Source organism: Canis lupus, chromosome 8 (assembly GCF_011100685.1).
Source record: "Canis lupus familiaris isolate Mischka breed German Shepherd chromosome 8, alternate assembly UU_Cfam_GSD_1.0, whole genome shotgun sequence".
Classification (NCBI taxonomy): Eukaryota; Metazoa; Chordata; class Mammalia; order Carnivora; family Canidae; genus Canis; species Canis lupus.
Window position 1 is genome coordinate 7,048,707 of NC_049229.1, and position 27,985 is coordinate 7,076,691.

A 27,985-nucleotide genomic window follows, 5' to 3' on the forward strand; every position below is an offset into this window, starting at 1 on the left:
CCCTGCAGGGAGTCTTCTTCTCCCTCTGCCTGTGTCTCTGCCTCTCTCTCTGTGTCCCTTATGAATAAATAAATCTTAAAAAAATAAAAATAAAACAATCACAACAATAAAAAAGAAAGGTGCTAATATCATTAGTCATCGGGGAAATGCCAGTCAAAACTGCAGTGAGATACCACTTCATATCCTTAAGATGGTTTAAAAAAAATTTAAAGACTTAACAGGGCTGGCAAGGCTGTGGGGAAAATTGTAACCCTCATAAATTATTGGTGGGAATGTAAAAATGGTGCAACCACTTTGAAACAATTTCTCAGATTGTTAAATCTAGAGTTTCCATAGAAGCCAGCAAACCCACTCTTAGGTATATACCCAAGGAGAATGAAAGCATGTCCATATAAAATCTTGTGCATGAATGTTCAAAACAGCATTGTTAGAATATCCAAGAAGTGAAAAAAACTCAAATGTTCATCAGTGGATGAACAGATAAACAAATGTGGTGTATTTCCAACCATACAATGGAATAGAAAAGTTCTGATACATGTTACAACAGAGATGACCCTTGAAAACATGATGGTAGGTAAAATTATCCAGTCATAGCAAACCACATATTTTATGATTCAATGTGTATGAAATATATGTATAGTCAAATGCATAGAGACAGAAATATATCAGTGGTTGTTAGGGGCTGAATAGGAGGAGGAACACAGAGTGAGTGCTAATAGCCATGAGGTTTCTTTTTTTAGAATGATGAAAATATTCTGGAATTAGACAGTGATGATGATTGAACAACTCTGTGAATTTCTTTTAAAAAAATGATGAACTGTACATTTTAAAGAGTGAATTTTATGGTGTATAATGCAATTCTCAATAATGCTATCATAAAAATAAAACCAACCCAAGCAAACTGTCTAAAATGAAAATCTAACCTTATCAAATCTGATTTTTTTTTAATGCTTTCCAGTGACCTCCTCTTGTCTTTAGGATAAACTTCAAACTTAACATGAACTTTTTATACTCTAATGGTGATCTTAATGTAACTCTAGTTGCATCTCATGGCACTCCCCACTCCAACTATAGATACACCAAACATTGTACTTCTCTTTAGGATACGTTATACTAAACCTCCTTCAAGTCTATATGTCTCGAATTTTTAGTTCTCTACACTCAGTTCTTCAGTCTCTTCATCTTTCGCTCTATTATGAAAACTTCCTTTGCCCACCATCCACTATTAATAGGTTAAGTATGCTTGATCAGTTATTCCACAAGATGTTAATAAGTACTAAACTTGATTGTAATTACTTGTTTACCTTTTTGCCTCTCTTACTAGACTGGAAACCTACAAGGGTAGAGAGATTGTCCCTTCTATTCTCTTCATTCCCCATGTTATAAGTAATAAAACACATATTTGTTGGATGAATGTATCAATAAATTAACTCACTCCAGGTTATTTTCTGAATACATTTTGTATGATGGTTTTAGTAATAGTTCTAATGAACTGGATATTTTTTTCTATAAAATGTAAAATTTTTATTAAAAAATTATTTGCATTTGTTTACCATATTTATGATGTTACCAAACTGATGCCTTGATGGAGCACATCATAGTAGGGCCATCCTTATGGCTAGATATCTAACTACCCTGATCATCTATGTCTTTACAGTCATTATTATCCTTCATTAAACAAAATGCTTAAGCATCTGAATAATTAGTTTATGCTTAAGAAAATTGGTATTAATAATATAAATTTGCACAGCATCATATTGCTTGAAGAATGAACAAGAATTTGAATTTTCTTTTAAAAATGACTATATTCTCCCCTTTGAACATATAAAACTTATTTTAGTCAAACAAGTCAGATTGCATTAGCCTGGGTCTGCTCAAAGCCAGCTATGCAAAGAACAAGATTCCACAGGCCTCTTGAAAGTTTTACAAGTCAGCTCTGCCCAGTTTAATAAAAGCATTTGTGTTGACTTAAATTTTCAGATGAGCTATGTTATTAAAACAGACATACACAAAGATGGTAAGATGGTTATTTAAAAACCGGTTTTCCATCTAAATAATGTAGTTTATTTAATAATGCTTGATTAGTAATTAGTGATTTGTTAGATGATGCTTAGTTGGTGATTAGTTAATATAATATGTTCAATTTAACAGGTGTACTAGACAAGGTTCTCCAGAGAAACAGCACCAATAAGATGTAGAACTGAGACAAAGAGAGAGTTATGATTTATTATAAATAATTGGTGTATGCAGTTGTGGAATATAAGTGCTCAGATCTATGGTCAGTAAGCTGGAGACCTAGGAGAGCTAATGGTGTAGTTCCAGTCTAATGGCCAGTCGACTTGAGACTGAGAAGAGCTAACGTTACAGTTTGAGACCAAAGGCAGGAAAAATAACCCATGGCCCAGCTAGGAAGTCATCAGGCAGGAAGAATACCCCCTTATTTGGGAGAGGGCCAGCCTTTTGTTTTATTCAGGTCTTCAACTGATTGGATGAGCTTACTCACATTAGGAAAGGCAATCTGCTTTACTCAAGGTATTGATTTAAATGTTAAATTCATCCAGAAACACTCTCACAGAAACATCTGTAGTAACGATTGACCAAATACCTGGGCAACCTATGGCTCAGTCAAGCTAACATATCAAATTAACCATCACAACAGGCATTTGCTACATGTGTCTAGTAGGTATTTTCCTTTTTGTCTGTTACTATTTTTTATTTCTATTTTTGAAGGAGAGCTGTTGGTAGTAGTAGGAATTCCTTGCACTCAGTTTTTCAGATTGGTGTCTGTGGAGGCAGAATTCTAAGATGAGCCTCAGTGAGTCATGCCTTCATAAAATCACCTCCCCTTGAGTGTGAATTGAACTTGTGACTTGCTTCTAGCCAATAGGATATGGCAAAGATAATTGGAAAGTCATTCCCTTGATAATGCTATAAATATAATATCCTATCTTAGCAGATTGGAGAGAGAGCTTCTCCTGCTGGCTTTGAAGGAGTAAGCTGCATTGTTATGACAGAGGTAAGTGGCAAGAGACTGCAAGGGCCACTAGCTGCTGAGAGTGGTACCTCGATGACAGTCAGCAAGAAAACAGCAACCTCAATCCTACAACCACAAGACATTAAAATCTTCCAACAGCTATGTGAGCAGCCTGGCAAACAGCTAGATTGCAACCTGTGAGATGCTGAGCAGAGGACCCAGTTCAATCATACCTGAACTCCTTGACCCATGAAAAGTGTGAGATAAGTGTATGTTTGTTCTAAGCCTCTAAGTTTGTATTGACTTGCTAAGCAGCAATAGATAACTAACGCTGTATCACCGACACCAAACTCTTCTCTAACCTTGACATGAAAAACTATTCTGGTTGCCATAGTTTGAAAAGTGGACAAGCGGACTGCATTTAATTACGAGTTAGGACAAACATAGAGTGTCCAGAAATTGGAATGAGAGTTGAAACCTGTGTAGGAGCAGGGCAAAAAGAAATTCCTGGCTCATAAGCAGTAGAGATTTGACTCAGACATTTAACATGAGCAAAAGCATATTGGTAACAAGTGTACAATGTATTCAAGTACAGTATAGAGGATACAACAGTAGGCATATTTTGACATCTATGTTGCCAGGTTTGTAAACTCATAGCTGGGGATTGGCTTCCAGGCACAACATTTAAATATCTAAGAAGTGATACTGCACAAATTCAGGGCTCGATTTTAGTGAATAACAGCAGCCTTAACAAACAGGAACAGGATTTAGGTTCATTAATAAGATAGCTTCTTACTTATGAGAACTTGGAGAGATTATATATATATATATATATATATATATATATATATATATGATGAAGTCTAAGCCTCCAGTGTCTGCGCTATAGCTACTTTTAGTTAAGTTTGGGTTCTAGATTTCTTCCTAATCTGTGACAAAGAACTATCACTGACATCTAAAAAACTAAGCCAAAGATATTTGCATTTAAGTACAGAGTAGTATACAAATATATACATAGATAAATAAAATGACCTTTTTGTTCCTTAGAGCAACTCATAGGTCTTACAGAATGAGGACTTCCCTGAGAGGCTTTAGCTCCCTGATTATCACTGAGTATACCCATATTGTGTGTCAGAGTGGAGAGAAAAGGGATGCAGTAAAAGACAGATCGGGGCCCAAGCCCATGTGTTTGATTATGTTCAGCAGACATCCATAGCAACAATCCAAACTACTCTCACAATGAAAAGTATCAGCAGTTGGCCACTTCTAACCCCATTCTAAACTGAATCAGCCCACACCATGTTTGGCTCTGAATATTTTTAACTAATATTTTCCCTCATTTTTCTATCAAATCCACTTATCTCTCTTTACCTTTATTCAAATGAGCAACCCTAGAGTTTGACACTCTTAAATACATATTTATGTGATTTAAGGCATTGTAAGAAATTATATAAGTTACTAAATGTTTGCTGAGGAATCTTTAACATAAACTCATTTTCAAATCATTTCTTAATACCAAGGGAGTACATAATACAACAAGCATGCAGGCACATCTGGATGGGGGAAAAAAAAAACAAACCCTAAGAAAACCCTAAGATTATTTCTCCTATCAAGCTGGTCCTGGAGAAAAAACTGAACATTTCATATGTTCACAGCTTAGAGTAAAAGCAATACAGACTATAGGTAATAATGAGATGCCAGACAAGATTACTAATGCTTCAACTCTCTGTAATCCCAGCATTAACTAAAATTCTTATTTAGATTCAGATCAAATGCTAAAAACTTGAGCATCATATTCCAAACTTCCTATGATCTGGACAAATTATATATTTCTAATTTAAGTATGACTTTTTTCATTTTACTCTAGCACACTCTATCTGTTTGACACATTTATATATGTTCTTTCTGTTCTTTTTGTCCAGAATGCCCTTTAACTGATGTTACTTGCTGGACTACTTCATTTTTTTAAGTCTTACATCCTGCCTAAAATATGGTCAAACTGTTTTTGTTCTGAAATAAATGCATCCTAAATACTGTTCTTGCTTTAAACTATTTCACTCTTTCTTTATACCAAAAATCAGCTTATAGTGTAGTATCATGCCAACAAGACAGTTGACTAAATATCCTAGAAAAAATTCCCCTCCCCCTGCAGACATCCTAAAAATGCTAAGTAAAAAATAGCCACAAACTTTGTGCTCTTAAGAAAGTAAGTGAAGGCTACAGGTGGTAAAAGTGATGAAGTAGAGAACATGTTTGTGATGAGGATGCTGAAACCACAGGTGCCTTGAGGCTGTTTGCAGATCTTATTAACTGAGAATCTAGGGAAAATAACATCTTTCCCGAGATTTCACATATGCAAGTCTTTCTTCTTTCACTGGGGATTGAAATTTGTTATTTATGTTACCTATATGTTCCAAGAAATCCTAAGTTGAAACATTAATTTAAAAATTGTTATTGCCTAGTGGTGCCTAGCAGAAAATAATATAAATATTCTCTGAAGGGATTCAGCCTCGATTGAGGACACATAGATTCCCACACGTAAAACCCTGCCAAAACTGAGCTCACAATACAAAATTTCCAAAAGTAGAAATAAACAAGCTACCAGAATTAAGAATTAGTAGAAATAACAAGCAACAAAATAAAAAGCTCCAAACTCTCCACATACTGAAAATTTGGAACAGAATAGAAGCTAAGTGATCTTAAAAGATATAACTAAGTAAAACAGTTGAGTAAAGAAAAAAAGACACTTTGAAAATATACTTACAATTATTCAAAAAGAAAAAATGTTGCATCCATGCTTCTTTTGTAGCAGAAAAATATTCCAACTGGAACAAAGATTTCAATGTAAAGTAAGACACGATGAAAATACTAGGAGTAATCATGGAAGAGTATTTTATAAAGACTGAAAAATTCCTCTATAGAAAAGTAGAAAATTTCTAAATGGTAACATACAACAAAGTGAGAAGAAAAATAACAAAATGAGAGGAAATTAAAACTCATATCACCAGAGAAAAAGGATTAACCTGCTTCTCTCCCCATAATTAATAAAGAATGCCTACAAATTGAAAACGACTAAAATTCAATATCATGTGGGTGTAGGAAATAAACATAGCTCTCAGGAATGAAAATGCAAATTCCTTTTAAATAAGAAAAGGCATTCTACTGAATCAATATAAAAGCAATGCAAATTTAAACTAGGAAATACCATATCTTATGTCAAAATAACAAAATTGCAAACATCTGGATACTACACCGTTACTATTTAGGCTGTAGGGTGATAGACCTTTTCACACATTCCAAATGGGACTGCAAATGGCTGCAATCCTTAAAGAATGCAATTTGACAAGTACTAAAACACCAGATTTATATAGCTTTGGCCCAGCAAATCTATGTGAGCATTGATTTATACATTAAGCTATTTTTGGAAAGATTATACAAGTAATCTAAATGTCCATCGTTAGAGGGATAAATAAATTAAGGTATACCTATAAGATGTATTACACACATGTGTTAAAAAATTTTAGTGAGGAAGCTCCCTGTGTACTGATAGGATTACCTCCTTAGTACATTACTAACTAAAAACAAAAAAAACCCAATACCCAACCAGAAAGTTAAGGAACAGTGACTATGTCTGCTATTTGTGATTAAAAAAAGGATGAGAACACACATTTTAATTGCTTTAATAGGTACAAAAAAAAATCTCTGGTAGGTAGCACGACCAAAAAGGTAATATTAACAGCAGGCAAGCATAGGGTTCTGGAGAGATAGTTTTCATAATCTATCTTTGTATTATTCAAGGTTATGTCAGGAAAGCAAATTCAAACGTATGCGTAAACTGAAGATATTTTTAAACAAGAGGTTTACCTAAATATTAGGCAAGGCTGAAGAAATTAACAAGAGAGGTTGAGGCACATAGAAATTAGCGACAGTGGGAAGCCATTATCTGCTATTCATGGAAAACAGTAGGAAATAGGCTAGGCTAGGCTAGGCTAGGCTAGGCTAGGCTAGAGGCTCTCTCAGAGGACCATCTGATCACATCTGTAATTGTAGCGAGACAAAGCAAATGATAGAATCCATGTGCTGAAGCAGAAGAAAAGGGGAAGAAATATTCATCTCTTTCTTGCAGCCTTCTGATACTTTATCCTTTTATTGGACAAACTCAACCAGAAGCCAGATAGCAAGGAGTCCTATAAGGGGGAAGACACCTGAGAAGCATAGAGCAGGAGATAGAAGAGGAAGCTTGTATTCTTATTACATGCAAATTGAGATCAGAATTAGATACCATGTGGCATATAGATTGAGCAAGAATAAAAGCTTGACAAAAGTCTTGTTAGCAAGACTTGTCTCAAAAGCAATTCTTATATGTGACTAGTGGATATGTAAGTTGATAGAACCCTTGGAAAGCAGTTCAGCAATATCTAGTTAAAGTTGGAGATGTGCATTCCTACAAACCAGTAATTCCACCTCAAAATAAATTACCCGAGGGAGAGTCACTCATTTGCACCTAGAAACATGCATGAGAATATTCACTACAGTTTTTCTGTAATAGTGTAAATAATGGCAAATCACTTGAATATTCATTAATGAGACAGTGGAAATGTGTGCCTTATTCATACGACAAAAGGGTGGACTGCGGCGAAAGTGAATGAACTAGAGCTACAGCTATCAAACACAAATATCACACCAAAAAAGAAAAATTGCTGATGTTATTTATATGAAATTTAGCAGCATGCAAATTATATATTGTTTAAAGGTAATAAGGATAATACCATATTCAGGATAGAGGTTAACTCTGAGGCATGACATATGGGTATGCAAAATATTTGGCTGTTTGAAAAATGTTTCTTTTTTCTTAAACTATGAAGTGGGTATACTAGTGCTCACTGTATTTTGAGAAGTTCTTAGGTATATCTGAAATATAAAAAATTTCAAAAATATGTTAAATAGAATCAAAGTAAAAAAAAAATATATGTAATGAAAGGATACCAGAGTTATATATGGAATTATATCCCCCCAAAATTCATATGTTGAAGCCCTAATGCTCACTATGACTGTACGTGGAATTAGGGCCTTTAATAAATGAGAACTTAAGAGCAGAGCTCTAATCTAAGAAGACTAGAATCCTTCTAAGAACAAAAAAGGTAACAGCAGTGAGAGTGCATGCAGAAAAGGCCATGTGAGGACACAGAAAGTGGCCATCTGAAAGCCATGGAGAGAAGCATCAGGAGAAAGAAACCACACATGCCAACATTTTGATCTTGGATTTCCAGCCTCTAGAATTGTGTTTAAAAAAAAAATCTGGGATGCCTGGGTGGTTCAGCGATTAAGCGCCTGCCTTCGGCCCAGGGCGTGATCCTGGAGTCCTGGGATCAGGTCCCACGTCCATCTCCCTGCATGGAGCCTGCTTCTCTCTCTACCTATGTCTCTGCCTCTCTCTCTCTGTGTCTCTCATGAATAAATAAATAAAATCTCTAAAAAAATTGTTGTTTTAGCTACTTGGTCTCTTGTATTTTGTCATAGCAGCCCTAGCAAACTAATACAAATGTAGTTTATTTCTTATTACCCATAGTCATTACCCCTGAAATTCTGGTATTTCTCAGCCTTTTTTTTTTTATATATATATTTTATTTATTTATTCATGACAGACACAGAGAGAGAGAGAGAGAGAGAGAGAGACAGAGAGAGATGCAGAGGGAGAAGCAGGCTCCATGCTGGGAGCCCAACGTGGGACTCCATCCCAGGTCTCCAGGATCAGCCCTGGCCCAAAGGCAGGCGCTAAACCAATGAGCCACCCAGGGATCCCCATCTCTGCCTTTTCAGTGTATTTCCTTTCACCATGATCATTGGTGTAACTCCCTAATCGTAAAATTTAATGATCCTTTAAATTCGTTTCTATACTTCAGTGTATTTCTGAAGAAATTACTATTACCTCTTCTTTTATATTGTTGCTTTTAATTTTTTTGTCTTGTTTTGAATTGCCATGGTTCTCCTCTAAAAACCTATATTATTTGTCCTTTCCCTCCATATTTGTTCCCCAACCTGAGATAACTTCTCCCAAGCCTATGTCTTGTCTCTCTTATATCTCTCACTTTCCTCCATGGAACAGCATCCAAATAACTCCCTCAACCATATCTGAGAGGCTTTTTTCTTACTTCCCAAGGACAGAAACTAACTTAGTTGCCTACTACTAGAAGGTCATTTTATGATGCTCTGACATATATTGTCCCCTACTATGTACATCTATTCCATGAATACTGTGATATTAGTCACTGCTGTTACAGTAGCAATGCCTGACACATTATGAACAATGCAGAGTTTTCTTTTCTTTTTTTAAGAAAGGAAGAATTATATCAATTAATGAGAGGACAGAGAGGATCTTAGAGTTAAGCACGCATGGAAATGTGTTTAAACCCTTATCCTTCTGAATGTATACTTTTGCTATTGATTCTCAATCCCTGTTCCAGCTCCATATTCCATTAACACCTCTAAAAACATACTTCTAAAAGCTGATTTCATCATTTTATCCTCATAGCTGTTTTTCCATTTTCTTTACCATCTCTCATATTTCCACTGCCATCTTCTGAGTCACTCAAGCATGAAAACTTTGTATTGCTTCTAATTCTCTTTCCTCTTTCTTGCTGTCCAACTCTTTATATTCATTGCCATCTTCTTCCTGTTGATATTATTTCTTGTAAGGCTATTGAAATTATATTTTAACTGGATCTTTTCTTTCTAGTCCCCCTCCTCTAGTAGCTTAAATAGTAATCTTTGTACAGTCTTACCAAGGCCCTGATGTAAAATTTCTCTTTCAGATCGAATACATTTCCAGTGCCCCAGGCAAAATTTCTTTTAAGGCCCTACCACAGTTGTGTTGTTTTTGTTTTTGTTTTTGTTTTGGATTTTAATTCCAGTAGTTAAGATATAGGGTTATGTTAGTTTCAGGTGTATAATATAGCGCTTCAATAGACTGTGTTGGGAAAACCAGACAACCTACCAGTTTCTTGACTGTCTCACCAATTCATTGTAATCCTACACATTCACTTTCATACCAGTTCCTGCTTTGTCTCCCTATGACTTTTCCATTTGTGAGTGCCATTTATGTCCTGGTTAAAAAGATGTCCTTGATTTATTATTTATTATAAAACATAGCTTAATTTATTTCTTCAGGTCCTGCTTATTAACATATTTTTGGCTTATTCCCAACCACATATGTGTAACATCTCTTCAATCATTGAGGGCTTCTTCCAGCTTCTTTATCCACTTTACTCAAAAACTGATTTTGGATTTTCTTACATGTGGCCAGCAATACCAGGTACTTCCCAGAACAAATATAATAAACTTTTAATATTTTCTCCCACTTTTCCCTCTTATGTACATGATCTCCTAACTTTTTATAACATGAAACATGCATAAAATTGTGTTATATGAACTAATATCATAAATGAAGGTAGATGCTGCAGAGATAACAAGCTGAGGGCTCCTGCTGTTCAGGCAAATTAGATGCATATTGGGGCACATGAGTAGTTCATTCAAGACACACACATCAGTTTTATATCTCACTAATTGGGAAGATTCTCCTTATATAATATTTGGTAATTGAATACTATACATAATAATTTAAGAAAGAAGCCACAGAATATTTATATTTTGACATTTTAAATATTTGTGACACCTGTGCCAGAATTATCACTATTCACCAGCATTAGTTTGTCCTCAGCTCTTGAGTACAGGAATGATACCACTATCTACCCACTCAATTCATTGTCAGGAGGATTGTTCCCACATACCATTTTGCCTCCATTTTAAGATGCCAATGATTAGGACATTCCATCTCTTTAATGATAGCACATTGATGAAATATAAAGAAACATTAAGTGCATTTATTGATTGATACTTCTCAATATCAGAAATGTTTAAATGAGTGTGTCTATTTGACAATCAAGGAAATACAGTGTTTATCCATTTATCTAAAGGAGAAAATATTATATACTTCTTTATTTGCAGGTGACTTCTGGTGGGCAGAAGCTTTTAATTCTCTTCTTAAATGACAAACACGAAGGGGTCCATGTCTATTTAACTGTCTCTGTGTATTGGCTTCTGGAGCATTTGGTGTGTTTCATAATTCTTGGAGCTATGCGAAAACTAAAGCAGGTCTCCAAGTGGCTGTTAAGAACCATGTATGAACTACCGGAGGATACAGGACAGAGTAGATAAGATTCCCTCCCAGTCATACATGTGATTGTCCCTCCTTCACATTTGTGATTTCCATTTAAGAATGGTAGGTACATATGTATGTGCATGTACTAGCACTGGTGCTCTGTTGTGAAAGCTAGGTTCATTATACATACATTATCAAATACAATTTTAACATTCTCAATACTATTAGTAGCAAAATATTGAGTTTTAAGTTTCTCCCTTACCCAAGGGCTTGCTAGGGTTGCGTCACTGAGAATTCCAGATGGAGAACTACTTTCTGGCTCACACATGGAAGCCCGCCAAAGGGGGAGAGGCTGTGGTTTAAATTAATCTTCAGCTGGGGGTGGGGAAGACTTCACCACAGTCCCCTGGAGGATTTGGAAAGCATATTTACACCTCCTGCTTTGCCAACAGTGAGAGCAAAACAAATCATTGTTCTGTACAGATAGCATGATGGAAGCATATTTAACTGAGGGGAAGTTAAAAACAACAATTGCTCAGCTTGCCTCAGAGCAAGGCATTTCAAGAAGGTATTCCATTTTTTTCTGTCTCTTAAATTTTTCAAAGATAGAAGAATATTCTCCACTTTATTCTTTACCTCTCCCATTCTAAGTCAAGTGATATACTCAGCTCAGAAAGAGATCTTTCTGAATACCTTTTTCCTAGTCTTTCCAAATGAGTTAAAATCTAGAATCTGTAATTCCATCACAAATATATCATTGACATATTGTAATTGTCAAAGGGGTGAATACTTGATAATGGCTTCATGAATCTGGCTCTTAACCCAGGGTTAACAAAGGCAGTACTTAGGTTCATGAAGATGTTATTGAGAAGAGTCATAATTACCCATCCCTCTTCCAACCTTGTTTTGTTCATTCAGTTCCTTGGTATGGGAGGTTAAGAAATGTGTTGAGATTTCGGGAAGATGTTTCATGCATTTTATCTGATCTTTACCCTATTTGTACCGGTTTAAGTATATTTAACACTCATTGCAAATTTGCTAGCCTGGACCCTGAATTCTTCAGAAAGCCAATCCATATGGAAGTTTTGTGAATTCCAACTCCTGTAAAACATCTTTGAGATTGCTACACTTGTGAACACAACATTATACTCAATTATGTGTAAGAGAAAACCTATATACTCCAATTATGCAAAGTTCCCTTTTGTTCAAATTATGTCATAAAACTATGCCAATATATGTTTCTGATAGAACCATTTGGTCTTTCAAATGAAGGAGCCATTAGTGACCTCACAATAAGAAACTTGGTTCTCTTAAATTGTCCAAGGTTAGTAGCAGATCAATATGGTTCAGCTTACTAGACTTCTGTTCAAGCACTTTGCCTATGTTAGCTTTGATTTGAAATACATTTAACGCATCCCAGGTGTCTCAATTATAATTTATTAGTTTTGAAAAGCATTCATCCCCAAGTAGTGAAAACTTAATATACTCAAAATATACCAGTAACCAGAATCAATTCTGGATGACAGCAAATTAACAAAACAATTCAAAACTGGACTTTGGCAAATTCTTTGGAGCAATTAGTGATAATCAACTCATGAAGTGACAGAGAAGCTACCACATGCTGTTAAGAAAAAAAATCACCATCTTGTGGAAGCATACATTCATACCAAACATTTAGGAAAATCCATTCCCTTATAATCACAGACATTGTATAGCATGCTCTTCCACTCTTGTGTGCACTTGTGTATTATAACTCTCTGTAGCATATTTTCTCATTAAATGGTTTAATCTCTAGGTTTATTTAATCTATAGGCTCATAAAATTGTTGTAGTCTACAAAATATAACTCAAATTAGAGGAAATGTCCAACATTTTACTAGATAATCAGACATCTCCAATAGTGCTAGTTATTTATCCGTAAAGAAAAATGTACATTAAACATTACAGGAAAAATATTAAAAATGAATTACCCTGGGCCTCAAATCACTCCTTTTTAGTAATTATTCAAAAAGTGAAATCTGGGATCCCTGGGTGGCGCAGCGGTTTGGCGCCTGCCTTTGGCCCGGGGCGCGATCCTGGAGATCCAGGATCGAATCCCACATCGGGCTCCCTGCATGGAGCCTGCTTCTCCCTCTGGCTGTGTCTCTGCCTCTCTCTCTCTCTCTCTCTCTGTGGGACTATCATAAATAAATAAAAATTAAAAAAAAATAAAATAAAAAAAACAAAAAGTGAAATCTTTTTGGAAATATATTTATCATTTAGACTGTCACTAGGATTAGATTATATTTAAGGTTGAAGAGTAATCCATTTCAAATAACCCTGAAAAGGTTAAAAATACAGCTTCAAAAACCTATTTCACCACCTGATACTAGGTTCATAGTTTCTCAGAAAGTAAAGGATCCTGTAGCCATTCAGACAGCAACTGAGTCTTGAGTGTTGAACACACTCAGAATTCCATGTGGTATGGGGGAAGCTTGATATAAATAAATGTATAAGAAAATATATTTATCTCTCAGATGTAACAGTAAAAAGAAAGTAATCATGTGCAGAGTCAAATTATACTGAAATTATACACAGGGTAGAGAATGTGGAGACAGTGAATAGGTTGTAGGCATGTCAAAAAGAATTCAAGAAAAGGAAGTGTAATTGAATATTTCAAGGACCGAATCCAGAAGAGTGCTGAAGAGATCCCAGGAAATTAGGGCTTCCAACTTCTCTGGAGTCACAGGATCTTGAGTGACAGTTTACCTTTGTCCGTCTTTGGCATTGTTTCTTTCTCTTTTTTTCTTCAACCTACAGAAGGCTTAAATATAGTTCTGTGTGTGTATCTTCATATTCAACAACAGCTAATTGATAGAATTTCTTTGTGTCTCAATTCCAAACTCCTAAGACAATTTGATCAACTTGGTTTGGTTCTGGTGATTACCCATGATTAGACTTGGAAACTTTGTGTGTGTGTGTGTGTGTGTGTGTGTATGTAGGAAAACCTATCTATGAAATTTGCTCATGGGTAGGTAAGAAGAAGTCCCTTGAGACAACATTGGCATTTCTAACATACTCTGATATATTCCCATTCATGTATTATTTGAGCACTTCCATGGGAAAAAAAACAAAAAACAAAACCTATGTTAATTTGACACACATAGAGATTTAACCATACACAGTTCTTGTATCTAAGGAGCTCAAACTAGAGTGGAGGAGATAGAAGAAAACAAATCACTAATTTCAAGGGATATATAGAATACTAATGGCTCTGATACATTAGATACATCAACTCTGGTCTTCTCGTGTATCTCCTCCCAAGAGGGTGAGGAATCTACAGGGCCCAGATGTTACAGAGTTCTCTCTGGATATCCTGGCATAGAATTAGCTTTCCAAATGGCAGAGGACCTGTGTGAGCTTCATCTACATGATTGTTTTCTAGAAGACTGTCCTATATTGTACATTCTCCCTCTTCCTGATGGATAGGTGAAAGGATATATGACTCAAATTGGAAGAAACATCTCCATAAGTCCCCTGGGAAGGAAAGGGACAGGATAGAGATAGGGTAAAGAACTAGAGAACATGGAATTTAAGCAGGGTACCTCCCTTTGTACTCTTGTCCTGGATAACAAATGTTTGGGGCAAATCTAAATACTTACTAAAGGACTATTAGAGATATTTTCTGGGTGTTATGGGAGTACAGAAGAGAGTCACTATAGTTAAAGCTGATGAAGATATATTTGGAAAGAAGGATGACATTATATTTGAATTGTAAAAGACTTAATAGTTACGTGAGCAGTGATGAAGTTCTTAGAAACTACAATGTATGAAAAGGCAGGAAAATACATATTTATCTATATGGTATGATATTCATAAGGACCTACAGAAAGACTTTATGCATGACACAGCACTTGGTACATGGATACTAAGGATCTTCAACTTCCTTTGGTACCAGCAGTGACCTAAGACATTCCCCTTTCTTCCCATCCATGGCCTCACAAGTTTTCTAACACTCCTCATTTGAAAGTTAAAAATACTCAACAATTCACTGAGCCTTTCCTCTGGAGATAGGCTGGCTATTTCATTTAACATAAGTGTAAATGTAAGAGTATCTCTAAGGAGTGAGTAGTCTGCATGTTCTCCATTCAATAAAATGGAGTTCAATTAATGAAGATTTAAATATTAGGGGTGTATAGTTGAAGGTGGTAGGTGGGTTACACACATGATCTTCCATTCCCCCTTGAAATACCAATAAACTTTTAACAAAGGAATTTATAAAATAGACTTAAGCCAAAAAAGACAAAGATTATAGAATAATGCAATGTTAGGAAAAGTGGGAACTGGATATATACATGGTGTGACGGTTAATTATATGTATCAGCTTGACCAGGCCATGTGATGCTCAGATATCTGATGAATCATTATTTCTGAATGTGTCCGTGAAGATTTGTCTAGAATAAATTAGCACTAGAATTAGTGAACTAAGTAAAACAGACTGTGTCATCCAGTGTGTTGAGGACCTCAACAAAAAGGTGAAGGAAAGGAGAATTCTGTCTGGTTGCTTGAGCTGGAACACTGGTCTTCTGCTGTTGGGCTAGGACTTACACCATCTGCATTACGGTTCTCAGGCCTTTGAACTCATACTAGAATTATACCACCAGCTTCCCTGGATTTCCAGCTTGCAGATGGCGGATCATGGGACTTCTGGGCCTCTGTAATTGTATGAGCCAATTCCTCATAATTAGTCAATCAGTCTTTCTGTTTCTGTTTCTCAGGAGAATTCTGACTATGCACATGAAAAAGGCCTTTAGAAACCTAAGATAGTTTCTACCTGGCAATGAGCAAAAATCTATTATACTGTGGAACACTCAAAAGTAATATCAAGTGCCTTTTGAAGTAGGGGAAAATGTGAAATCAAAATAAAAGAGATTGTTGAAAGTTCAATATTTATACCTGGACCTCCTTTATCTGTTGTGAGGCAGTACTCAGCTGTCAATAGTATTTACATATTCATGAGTTGTGTACAGAGAACATTGATGTAACCTAAATGACCATCACAATATAATTATATTGGGAGAATGAGAGTTTAGTGTGTTTGAGTGTGGAGGAGGGGTGGAGACAGGGAGGAGGCAGTGTACAAAGGACATCTACATCCTCACCTTCCATGGAGGGATGTCAACAGAAAAAAGCCTAGAAATCAACAATTTAGAAACTAATAAAAATTTTTATTTAGATATAGAGAGATATATCAAAAGAATAAATTGCAAGATATGAAAGTGATTGCCTCTTGAATTGGTAAATTGAAGGGATTAAGATACTGCTAATTTTTCCCATAAATCCAATATTATTATTTGAGCCTTTAAAAGACTACATGCAATTATTAGTTTGAAATACAAGCTAAATCAAAAGAAACAGCATCAAGTTCCATAAATTTGACATTCTCCCAGAAGAGTACTTGAAATGCTGATATTCCATATTATTTTTTAATTATAAACTTGTATCCTTAATAATCAACTGAAGTAAAGGTACATTTTTGCCCATATTTGAAACTTCCTGTTTCTTCACCTATAAAATATAATTGTATGTAGTCATTCTTTGCATGAACGTTCTAAGAATATTTGACATACCACACAATATAATCTATTTAGATCAACTGTAAGTAATTTAAATTTTATATATCATTTGATCAATGTTGAGAGGAGAACTAAATGAGACCCTTGGAAGTTAATGACTTGCCTGAGGAATTTCTATTGGCAAATAATCATAATGATAGAGAAAGTCTTTTAGTACTGTCATATGCCTAAAAGAGGCATCCAATTCATGTTTTTTTTAAATTCTTTTATTCACACCAAATAAAAATAGGGGCTTACTTAAATTTTAATTCAGATTGCTTTCATGGAAAGTTGAAGCAATATCTCTGTAGAATATCTTGGAATATTTCATAAATATATCCTACTGCATGATAGTTCCATTAATCTAATTTGAAAGTATCAACACGATAGTTCCATTAATCTAATTTGAAAGTATCAACATGAAAAAATCTTCTGATTCACAGAATATTTTTAAAAATATATCTCTAATGTTTTGTTTTGTTTTGACATGTCCTTTTATATTATTCTGTCAGCACTTAGTCTAGATGACTACAGTCAGCAGAGCCAACTAGCCAAGGATCATCCTTGATTTTCTTACATACATGCTACAGAACATTTTATCATCAGCTCCAGAAAATGTTATTTATCAAGGCCCCTCAGGCAAAGCCTCCCTAGGGTAGAGTGAGGCCCAGAGTCAACTTTAAGAGTACAGGCGAAATTGTAGTTGAAATAAATACTAAGGAGAGATTCAAGGGAATAAATAAATTACAAAATGGCTTATGCATAAAATTAGGGAATATAAAGGATCCAAGGGTTCCTTTGTGTACCTTGGATCTTTTTATTTTTTAATTCATTGCAGGAAGAGAGGGAAATTCTAGTATCTCTAAGCCCTTTACTCTCTCCTATATGTATCGGTTATTGGCAAGAATGGTTAACTCAACTACATAATTTCTTCTTGACCAAGTGTCAGCTTACTGTAAATCTTTCGCATCTTTATCAGATGATTCACTTAAGATTTTTTGGTAATAAATATTAAGTAAACAATACTTATTGCAAGTAATAAATACTAGCTTAGATCAAAGTCTCCTTTCTGTAAAGGATCAGATGATAAATATTTTCAGCTTTGCAGACCATACAATTTTGACAACTACTTCACTCTTCCATTATAGCATGAAAGCAGCCAGAATTGATACACAAATAAATGGGCATGGCTGTGTTTCAACAAACCTTTATCTATAAAACGTGGCAAATAGAATTTGGCTCATGAGCAATCAAATGCGAACCCCCAGATTAGGTGCTATTATAACCAAGAAATCAAGGGACTAAATATTGCCATAAATATCATATCCACTACTCAAGAAGTCCCATAGAAGAATACATAATAGTAGTAGTATAAAAAGAATCAAATACCCCATAAGTATTTGATTTTTAGGAGGGTAAACCTTGGGCAACATCCAATGCAAAGCCATGGATCTGTCCGGTTGAATCACATGAATAAGCCTATAGGCCAAAACGAGTTCCTTTTCTGTCTACACTGAAAGAGAATCTGACTCTTTGGATATTATCAATTTCCTCTGAGTCACATGCCACAATAAATAGAAACAGTGGCAATTGTGCCAAGATAAAGAATGTTGGCATGACTCCTGAAGACAGGTGGTCACCCACTAAGCCACCATACTGAATGGAATGGGTATGGATGAACTAAGGCAGCTCTAACTACCAGTGACTACCACTGTAGTGGTACTGGTAGCACTGTAGTACTGGTAGTATACTGGCTACCAGTACACTAGCCAGTGTACTTTACTGAGACAGCTAGATCCCCAGAGGGAAGTATAAAAGAGATCATCCATAAATTAGTTTCAATTTGTTTTTCAGGCAATGGTGAACACAATTAGTAGTGGACATAGAATGACCATTTTTTGCTGATTATTCACAGGATTAGTTCTCTTTCCCTATAGTGGGAGCCAAGAAGTAGAATAAAAAGAACTGAAACTCTTGAGATGCTTGGGCGGCTCAGCGGTTGAGCATCTGCTTTCGGCTCAGGGTGTGACTCTCTCCTGGAGTCTCGGGATTGAGTCCCACATTGGGCTCCCTGCATGGAGCCTGCTTCTTCCTCTGCCTATGTCTCTGCCTCTGTCTCTCATGAATAAATAAAATCTTTAAAAAAACAAAAAGAACTGAAATTCCTGAAAGAGAGAGTGAATGAGGTAAAAAAAAAAAAAAAAAGTAATCTTTGAAAGCAGTTCCTAACAATTGATATAGTGTCTCAATAAATGTTACTTTTATTTTCCCCCTGAAATCTAGCCTTGGCTTTTATACAAATTAGTTGCATATATGGCACATTTATAAACATTTGTAGGGCCCTAGTTTAGGTATCTGAGAGATGGGATAATATTAAACCAACTTTACCTAAAGCCTGCTCCTGATCTCAGCCCTATCTTAAATTCTGCAGAAAAGCCTGGCATAATTTCCTCTTGATTTAGGGAAATCAGCCTAATATACATTTTCACTGCTCCATCTACTACAGTATCATATACCTTTCTTTTATTATCACACAGTTATTACAGTGTTTTATATTCATTTATGTATTTACTTGATTAACTTCTATGTCCTCACTAAATCATAGGTCTATTATGAGAGACCTATAATACCTTCCTTGCTCATTCCCTAGCAGAGGTTTCAGAACTCTCTTCTAGTAGTAATCCCAAGGAATACGCATTCAGATTTTTTTTTAAAAGAAACTATTATTCTATGATTCTCAAGGATCTTCAATATTATTCATTGATATGTTCTTTCATTTTTATATTTATTCATTTTGAAGCCACTTCCATTTTATGACCATGTGTTGTGCTAGGTCCTGGTGAGACAGGCATGGATTGGCGGGAAGGGTCATGACCTCATAGTGCAGAGTCAAGAACAGGAAACAGCACACCTCCATACACACTTATTCTAGTTTTTAAAAAAGTGTTAAGGGATGCCTGGGTGGCTCAGTTGTTTAAGCATCTACCTCTTGGTTTCAGCTCAGGTCAGAATCTCACAGTGATGGGATTGAGCCCCAAGTTGGGCCCCGTGTTCAGTCCAGAGTTTGTTTCAAGGTCTTCTCTCCCTCTCTCTCCTGCTTTCTCTCTCTCTCTCAAATAAAATCTAAGCAAAAAAAAAAAAAAAAAAAAAAAAGTGTTGAAAGACAAGCATAGAGTGTTGTGAGCATCTAAAATTAACATATTTGACTTTGGAAGTGATCTCAGTAGGCTTTAAAGGTTTAGGAAGTGGCATTTAAGCTTATACTTGAAGGATGAATGCATAGGTGAAAAGATATTAAATAGATTGCTCACACATGTACACACACATGCTGTCCACAAGGCAGTGTATAGTTATTAATACACATTTAATAACAACTATAGTTACAAAAAAAAACCAGAATATCCAGAAGTGGCCTAAACTTAGACTTGTGCCATGATTTGTTTCAGACCAGGACAGAGTTAAAGTCTGAATGTTATCATAGTAATGAATTTAAAGGGAATCCAGGTTAAGTTGATCTGTCTGTCTCTCCACATATATATACACACATGCACACATTTGCCACATTTACCTTAATTCAGCCATGAAGTCTAATGTGCTGTGAATATTTTTTTCAGATAGTTTTGAATTTTACTGAATTCATGTTCAGGTATTGTTTTTCCCTCCCTATTTTACAGCCCTTATTGTATTAGGACTGATCATCTACATTGTTTTCTTTCTGGATTTTAATAAGGGATAATTTAAGACATAAGTATTCTTTCTCCCCTTTAGTTTATTAGCAAGGATAATTAAAGTAAATGGGGCATAATAAAGAATATTAACTTTCAAGCAAGAGTTACTAAAATGAAAAAAAAAATTAACTGTACTTTGGACTTGTAGAAAAGAAGGCCAGTCTAAATTGCAAACTATTTTAGATGTATATATTTTAGTCATTTTATCTATATTCAATAACAAAAATTGGATGTCAGGACTATATGTTGGAAATTGCTTTAGGAAACAGATAATGACTTATAAGTAGACAGATTGGTAAAATAATTACTTTGAAATACTAAAGAGTGCTTAAGAAGCTATCCAAATAACAGACTATTTAAATCTAGTAATCTATCTACAATTCTTTTACTATTGATGCTTTACATGGAGAAATTTTTCTTCATAATTAGTAAAAAGGCCAGAGTCAGTAAGACATTTATTTAATCATCTGAAATTATCAAGTAATGAGGTTTTTCTCTTTGTATTTTTATCTTTATGTTATAAATCTTTGCTATTCCTCTAGAAGTATCACCATCTCTAGTATGTTCAAAAATAAAAATGAGCAATTTTAATGCATGCACAACTTCCATTAAATCTAATAATAAAAAAAACAATGGTTAGCAAGTTTTTTGTTTTGTTTAACTCTGCTTCAAACATGGAGATTATTTAATTACAAAAACAGTCAGATGATTTCTTTTTTCCTTTGAAACAAGTGGTGAGTCATTGAATGGGAAATGCAATTTTACACTTATTTTAAGGGAGCCTTTTGTGAGTTTTAAAAACAAACCTTGGGGAAAGGAAGAAACCCTTGGGTGCTGAGCTGTCAATCCAGAGATAATAACACATGCTTTTGGAATACTGCTGGCTCAGAGATGTTATAATATGTCAGAAGTAGACACTCCCACTCATTCTGATAGTTTTATTGCTTCTGGCGTGTTATGATTAGAGATGTGTGTGGCTTTAAAACTGAAAAGATTGAATTGCTTAACACGCTATGTATTGGAAAGCCTGGGCCAAATGGAAGCTTAATCAGCATTTTTCTTCCTTCTAAATGTAAATGGTATGATGCAGTGTCCTGTAAATGATGCTGTTTATCATATACTGTCAGATGATGCTGCTGAAAGATGCATTTCCATTTGTTTCCTTACTTGAGTTTGATTTGTAAAATCAGATTTAAACAGTGGATGAAATCGAATCTAAATTTCAAGGACAGACAACCTAATAATATTTAGCATAACTGGGACTAAGTCTAGAAATAATTGTTCCAACTCCAGCTTTTAGGATTTGAAAGAACGTGTCTTTATTTTTACTTTTAAAATAATTAACCAACATGTAATGAATTTTGTGGTAATTATAGTCATTAGCAATGGAAACTTAATCTCAGCCCAAGTATTCATATGCACACTACAATTCGTATACTGAGCTACAAAAAAGACTTTTTTTTAACACATCTATAGCACCAAAAACAATTTTTAAAAAAGATTATTTATTTATTTATTTATTTATTTATTTATTTATTTATTCATGAGAGACACAGAGGCAGAGACATAGGCAGAAGGGAAGCCCAATGTGGGCAGGATTTGATCCCAGGACCCTGGGATCCCAACCTGAGCTGAAGGCAGATGCTCAACTGCTGAACCACAGCAGTGGAGATGGCAGCTATTGAAAAAAAAAAAAAGTGGGTATAATTAACTGGGCAAGATCTTGGAGGGAAGGCTAGAAACAATAAAGTCCAATGAAAAACTTATCAGGAATGGAAAGAAGGAAAAATTACCTTTTCCTTGACAAAAGCAAGCATTAGGTATAGATTACTGTCATTATAATCTAAAATTCATAGAAACATTACTGAGAGAGAAACAAATTACTTTCTTTTAAAATGCTCATAGGCTGCTGAAATTCTTTTCTAGCTACATAATTAAACTACGTTTATAACAATGGACATAGGCTATGGCTATGCTGAGACCTTATATATGTTCTTCCAAATATAGTGATAATTTGTGACTGCAAGAGGAATCCATATAAACAGAGATTTCATTAGCTGCTAATGAGAATTTATGTCCACACATCCCATGTGACTTCTAAGTATATGACAACATTAATACAAATGGGAGTGTGGGGAAAATTTACAGTATGTTGATATCATTTTATATCATCCAATGTAGCAATAACAGAGCTAGGAAGCTGAATCTGGCACTTAGGTATTTAATGAAAATCTTTTGCTTCAAGAAAATTTGGGAAAAACTCTCCCAAATATTACATGTTTTCAAGTGACTGCCTTGGAAAATGGTTAGACATAGCTATAAGAACACAAACCTTGTAATATTACGAAAACAAAACTAAATTCACATGAATGCCAGAATTTCAACATCAGAATAGTCTGTGTAAACATTAGCCACTTTATTAATGGCTTCTGTACAGATGTATTGCCCCTATTTTTCCTTATTTTGCTTTTGTTTTACTTTATTGCATGCATTTTGTTGCCTAAGCTCATTTTAGAAACCAAATATATAAATAATGTGTTAATATCAGAGTTTTGCATTCAATTTATGAATGCACAATGATTCACTATTCATTCTAATGAAAATAAAGATTTGGATTTTTCCAAGAATATGAATAATGCTGCTAAGAATATTTTCTCCATACATCATGCATGTGTACATATACTTAATTTGGTATACATGATATCCACATCACTAGAGATTTCTACACTGCTTTCAGAAGTCACCTACATAGTATGAGTATCCCTAATATTCCCAGGTCAAGCATTATGGTCAGGAAGGTCCTTTGACACAGAAAATTGGGCATTCTTCCCACCAAAACAAAAATTTTCTTTCTCCAATACCTCAGAACATATCGAGCAATAATGTCCTAAAAGGTCAAACTTTTCAAATCTCTATCACTGAATTCCTTCTTCAGGTTAGAGTAATAAAACTAGTCAGTGCTAGCGAGAAATGCCAACTGGAAACCAGTAAATCTACTACCCTTGGAAGAGTGATACCTGTTCAAACAGAATAAATTGCCTGAGGAGCATAAGGAAACAGGAGAAACCATCCAAGAACTGCACCGAGCAGATACTGTGCACCCTGTCCATAGTGCTTGTAACAACCTGGTATAGTCAGTAAAAAAGCCAAATCGCTCACGGAGATGACTGTGGGCTACTGATAACTGAACAAGGTAGTGCCTCCTGTTGGTATTGCCACCATCTTAGATTCCTTGGCCACGGTCCTAGGAGTGTACTATGCCATAGTAGACTTAGCAACAACAACAACAACAAACATTTTCAGTATACTTCTGGTCACTGAGTCGTAAGATCAGTTTGCCTGCAAGTGGAACGGGCAACAATGGATCTTTCAAGTGCTTCCCCAAGTTCCACAGTCCCATAATGTATCATGGGATGGTAGCCTGAGATCTGTTCTCTTTCCCCACATCAATAAAATGTGGGCCCTTTACACTGACCATATAATGTTGACATGTAAAAACTTGTCTCTGCTGCAGGACGCTATGAAGACTTTGCTGGAACATCTGGGAGTGAGAGGATGAGTGAACTCAGAAAATTCAAGGTCCAGACATCGCCAAATTTTTTGAAGTCATATGGTAAGGTAAAGCATGCATTGCACCAGAGACTATTATCAACAAGGTGCAGGCTTATCCACCCCCGAAGAATGTGAAAGAGGTGGAAGCTTTTGTAGGAATTTGGAGGTTTTGGAAGACTTTTATTCCCCACCTGGCATAGTGCCTCTGTCCCTTGTACCACGTGGTAAAGAAGAGACTATAGAGGATCAGAACAACGAGCTGCCTTTGAGAAGGCAAAAATACTAGTGAAGCAGATTATTAAAGCTCCGGGCATCACCCAAGCAGGGCTACCACTTGCATTAGATGTATCTGTGATCCTAGAAGGTATGGGTTGCGCACTGTGGCAGAGACAATAGAAGGAGAGCATACCCTTAGGATTTTGGTCCCAACTCCAGAAGGGGGCAAGAACTCAATATACCCCCTTGGAACAACAGCTCCTTACAATATGGAGCCTCTCAAAAAGGAACAGCATATCATGGTAAGAACTTATCTTGCTAGTAAAGGGGTCTATTGAGAATATATTCCATTGATCTACCTCTGCCAGGGCTCAAAACTCCCACTTTGACTAAATGGCAAACCTATTTGCAGCTGAGAAGTTCCTTGTCCACCAATCATTGGTAGAAATGTAGACACTAGCAGGCCCTGGAGAATATGTAGATTCTCCAAATGTCCCCACTCCTATTCCTGTGGTGGCCTTTGTGGCCTGTAGAGAAGGAATGGGGAAAATTCCTGCTAATGCCTGGTATACCAATGGGCCTAGTCAGGGCAGCCAGCCCACTTGACTATAGTCCCTATTCAGCCCAACACTGAAACCTTTGGATGAAAACAGCCGGTGGGCTGTACTCAAGAGCAGTTTGGCTGGTGAGCACTCATAATAAGCCCTGGCTGTTAACCCTTTGCATGGACAGGCTGTTCTAAATACTTTGCACTAAACAGGCTGTTTCCATCCCTATGGTTTGGAAAATGGGAAGCTGAGTTGTGAATGATCATGAGTAAGCCCTTTAGGGGTCAGGATATGTAGAAAAATAGTTGAGTTCACTTGAAAGACCCTGAAGTTGTCCTCACTGTCTTCCATATCCTGGCTCATAAAGTACCAACACTCCCTGGAAATCAGGAAGCTGATACCCTAGGTCAGACACCGGTCCTAGCAACTGCCCTTTCAGTAGATACAGCAGATTGGGTGCATAGAAGGAGTGACCAGTATAGTGCCTGATAGGGATGGCATATTGTCAAGGATGCCAGATTGTCCTTAAAACGTAGTGACTTGGTTAATGCTGTAAAAGCATGACTTGTGTATTCTAAACAATGCCCAAGGTAGGACTGCCAAAGGAGTCTGAGGCCATCCACGAGGAGGGATTGGCAAATTGATTGTATTAGCACTCACCTTCCTTCTGAGTATGCCTTGGTTTGTATGGATACGTATCTGACCTAACCCAAACTTCCCCTGTTGCCACACAAACCAGGCTACCACTATTAGGGGATTAGAGGAGCTGAGTACCAAATACAGATAGCCTTGTTGAATAGACAGTGGTGGGGATCACATTTCAAAGGTTATGATATGCAAGAGTGGGCAAAAGAACATGACATTGGATGGAGGTGCCATCTCCTCTATGATACACAAGCAGGAAGATTTGTAGAAAGGAAGAATGAAATATCAAAGCATCAGATAAGTAAATCAAATATTACTTGGGTTGGCCAAATATTAATTTATGATATCTTAATGTCATATCCTCTTTATTAGATCACAAAGGACACAAATGAAGAATATTCTGAATGATTTGACCGCAGCCTATGGGAGTTAATAATAAATCAGTGGTTTGGGTCATGAGGCTTTTGGTGGGAAAAAAATATTGGTACTTAATTTGGGGATCGATATCTTAATCTGTATTTTCTCTTGCATGTGCTTATGTCATTGCTGTGGTATTTGCCTACAGTGTAGCTAGATGGTTGCCAAATGAACTACCTACCTACATGCTAACAAGCAAACCTGCTGACCACTCCGTAGGATGCCAAAGGTGAGGGCACATGTAAGCTTGTAGAGCTGGTCAGGAAGGTGGTCAAGAGGATGTGACAGCTGGTTGATCCTCTAGGGGGACCCAGTAATCAAAGGCTCTTTATTCCCTCCCGTGTTTTAGGAATGTATGTTTTGCCCTCTTCCTACATTAGAAAATACTTCAAGTAGCAGACTTGAGAGAGTACTGTGGTATTGAGGGTTGTATGGACTCTGTGCCTGAACCCTGATTAAGGCCTCTAAGCTCTTAAGGTTCTGGCAGGCAGGTACGGAGTGCTACTTACTCCTCTTTGCCACCACCCAGGACAAGCCTGGTTTGTAAATTCTTTGTTGATGCAAAATGAACAAATCTTTTAAAAAATTTTAAAGAGAAAGGAAAGGATTTTGTTTGAGCCCAAGTTAGAACAGCTGACTGGGATAGATCTTCAAGAAGAAAGTGCTCCAGAAAAGGAACATTTGGTGCAGGGTAATATATGTTTTTTACAAACCATCATGCCCGAGGACATTCCAGAAAGTTGATCTTATGTTTTTATATTATGTTTTTAGTGTAAGCAAGGCTTATGACTTTTATGAGAACCAGGGCAGTTTCCTTGTCTTATCATGTGTTCCGGATGTTCCTTTTTTGGGGGGGGTCACCTGGGTAGCACAGTCTGCTAAGCAGCTGATTCTTGGTTTCTGCTCAGGTCACGATTTCATGGGGCCTGAGATGGAGCCCCACATGGCAGTCTGGGCCAGGAGTCCGCCCCTCTCCTCCTGTTGTGTCCTCCCACCAACCGCCCCCTTTCCTCCTTCCCCCCACCCCCCCCCACTTTCACCCCCTTCCTCCCACCCTCCCCAAACAAATTAAAAAAAAAAATTTTTTTAAGAATGCTCCTTTTTGGTTAACTATTCTTAACAAGGCAGCTGTCCAGTGTGTGCCCAGGGCAGATGTAGAGCCCACCTTGATAAACATTAAAGTGTAGCTTCCTTAGGATCCCAGAAGCAGGGCCCACAAACATTAAAAGTCGGAAATTTCCTCTTGCTTATTCAAAGTGCCACCTACCAATCTGGAACGGTCTACCCCTTCAGTGTCTCCTTGCCCTCTCGTACAGAGGGGCCAGTTTTGAACTCACTCCGGGGGAAATACCGGAGCTGCAAGCCAACAGACTCCAGGGGGCCAAAGCTGTGCACCGCACCCTTTACTGCGTGGTTCTGCCCTCCTGCTCTAATGCTTAGACACCCTCTAGTCTTGCTTCCAGAATCTTTGCCAGCCTAAGGCGGTCTCCACGAAGACCGCTGCATTCAATGGCTGCTTTGTCAACCTGCAACATTTGGGGCCATCCCAGGTGTGAACCGAAAACCCTTCCCTCATTCCAGCCCCAGAAACAACCACCGCACGACCCCCAGCAGCTGCCCGCCCAGCAAGCGAGTCAGGAAGAACCGTTGCGCGGCGCGGGTGGGCTCCAGAGCCACGCGGGACGTCTCGCGAGAGGTCGCCCAGCGGGAAGTGAGGCCACTTCCGGCTTCTCCCCGCCGCGCCTCTCTCTGAAGACTCTGAGGAGCGGCAGGTGGCGGCGTTGCCCGGGTTGCCACCTAATGGTCTCCGGTGCAAATTGCCTGTTCGCTGAAACTCGAAGGTAAGCCGTGCATGCCCATCCGGAGTTTCAGTTAATATTTTCGTTCACGCTGTTGTTTAAAGGAAGCGTCTGTGCCGCGAGGGTTAATCGCAGCAGGCCTGGAATTAGTCGGAGCTGTGTTGCTGAGGCGAGGTATGTACCAAGACAGTATGGACTCCAGACAAGGCCTGACTTGCGCTGATTAATAGTGTCGCTTTTCAACCGCGGGGCCAAGGTGAGTTTCTTCTGGTTTGCGCAGGCTTGTGAAAATTATTTGATGGACAGCGGGGTGGTGGTTTACGCCTGGCTTGGGTGACCCTCCCCCACCCCGACT

The 27,985-nt window shown here is 37.0% G+C and overlaps 1 long non-coding RNA gene across 6 annotated transcripts; it reads right to left on the minus strand.

Annotated features, from left to right (window-relative positions):
* Positions 1 to 15: 15 nt before the first annotated feature.
* LOC119872817 lies at positions 16 to 27,985 on the minus strand. 6 transcript variants are annotated; one of them, XR_005363086.1, is made up of 5 exons: positions 27,099 to 27,985; positions 19,712 to 19,848; positions 9,528 to 9,647; positions 5,739 to 5,799; positions 21 to 74 (listed from the first exon to the last, which is right to left on the minus strand). It is a non-coding gene; the product is annotated as an uncharacterized LOC119872817 (long non-coding RNA). The 6 variants fall into 6 exon arrangements; XR_005363087.1 differs by lacking the exon at positions 5,739 to 5,799 and having other exon boundaries at positions 24 to 74; XR_005363088.1 differs by lacking the exon at positions 9,528 to 9,647 and having other exon boundaries at positions 63 to 74.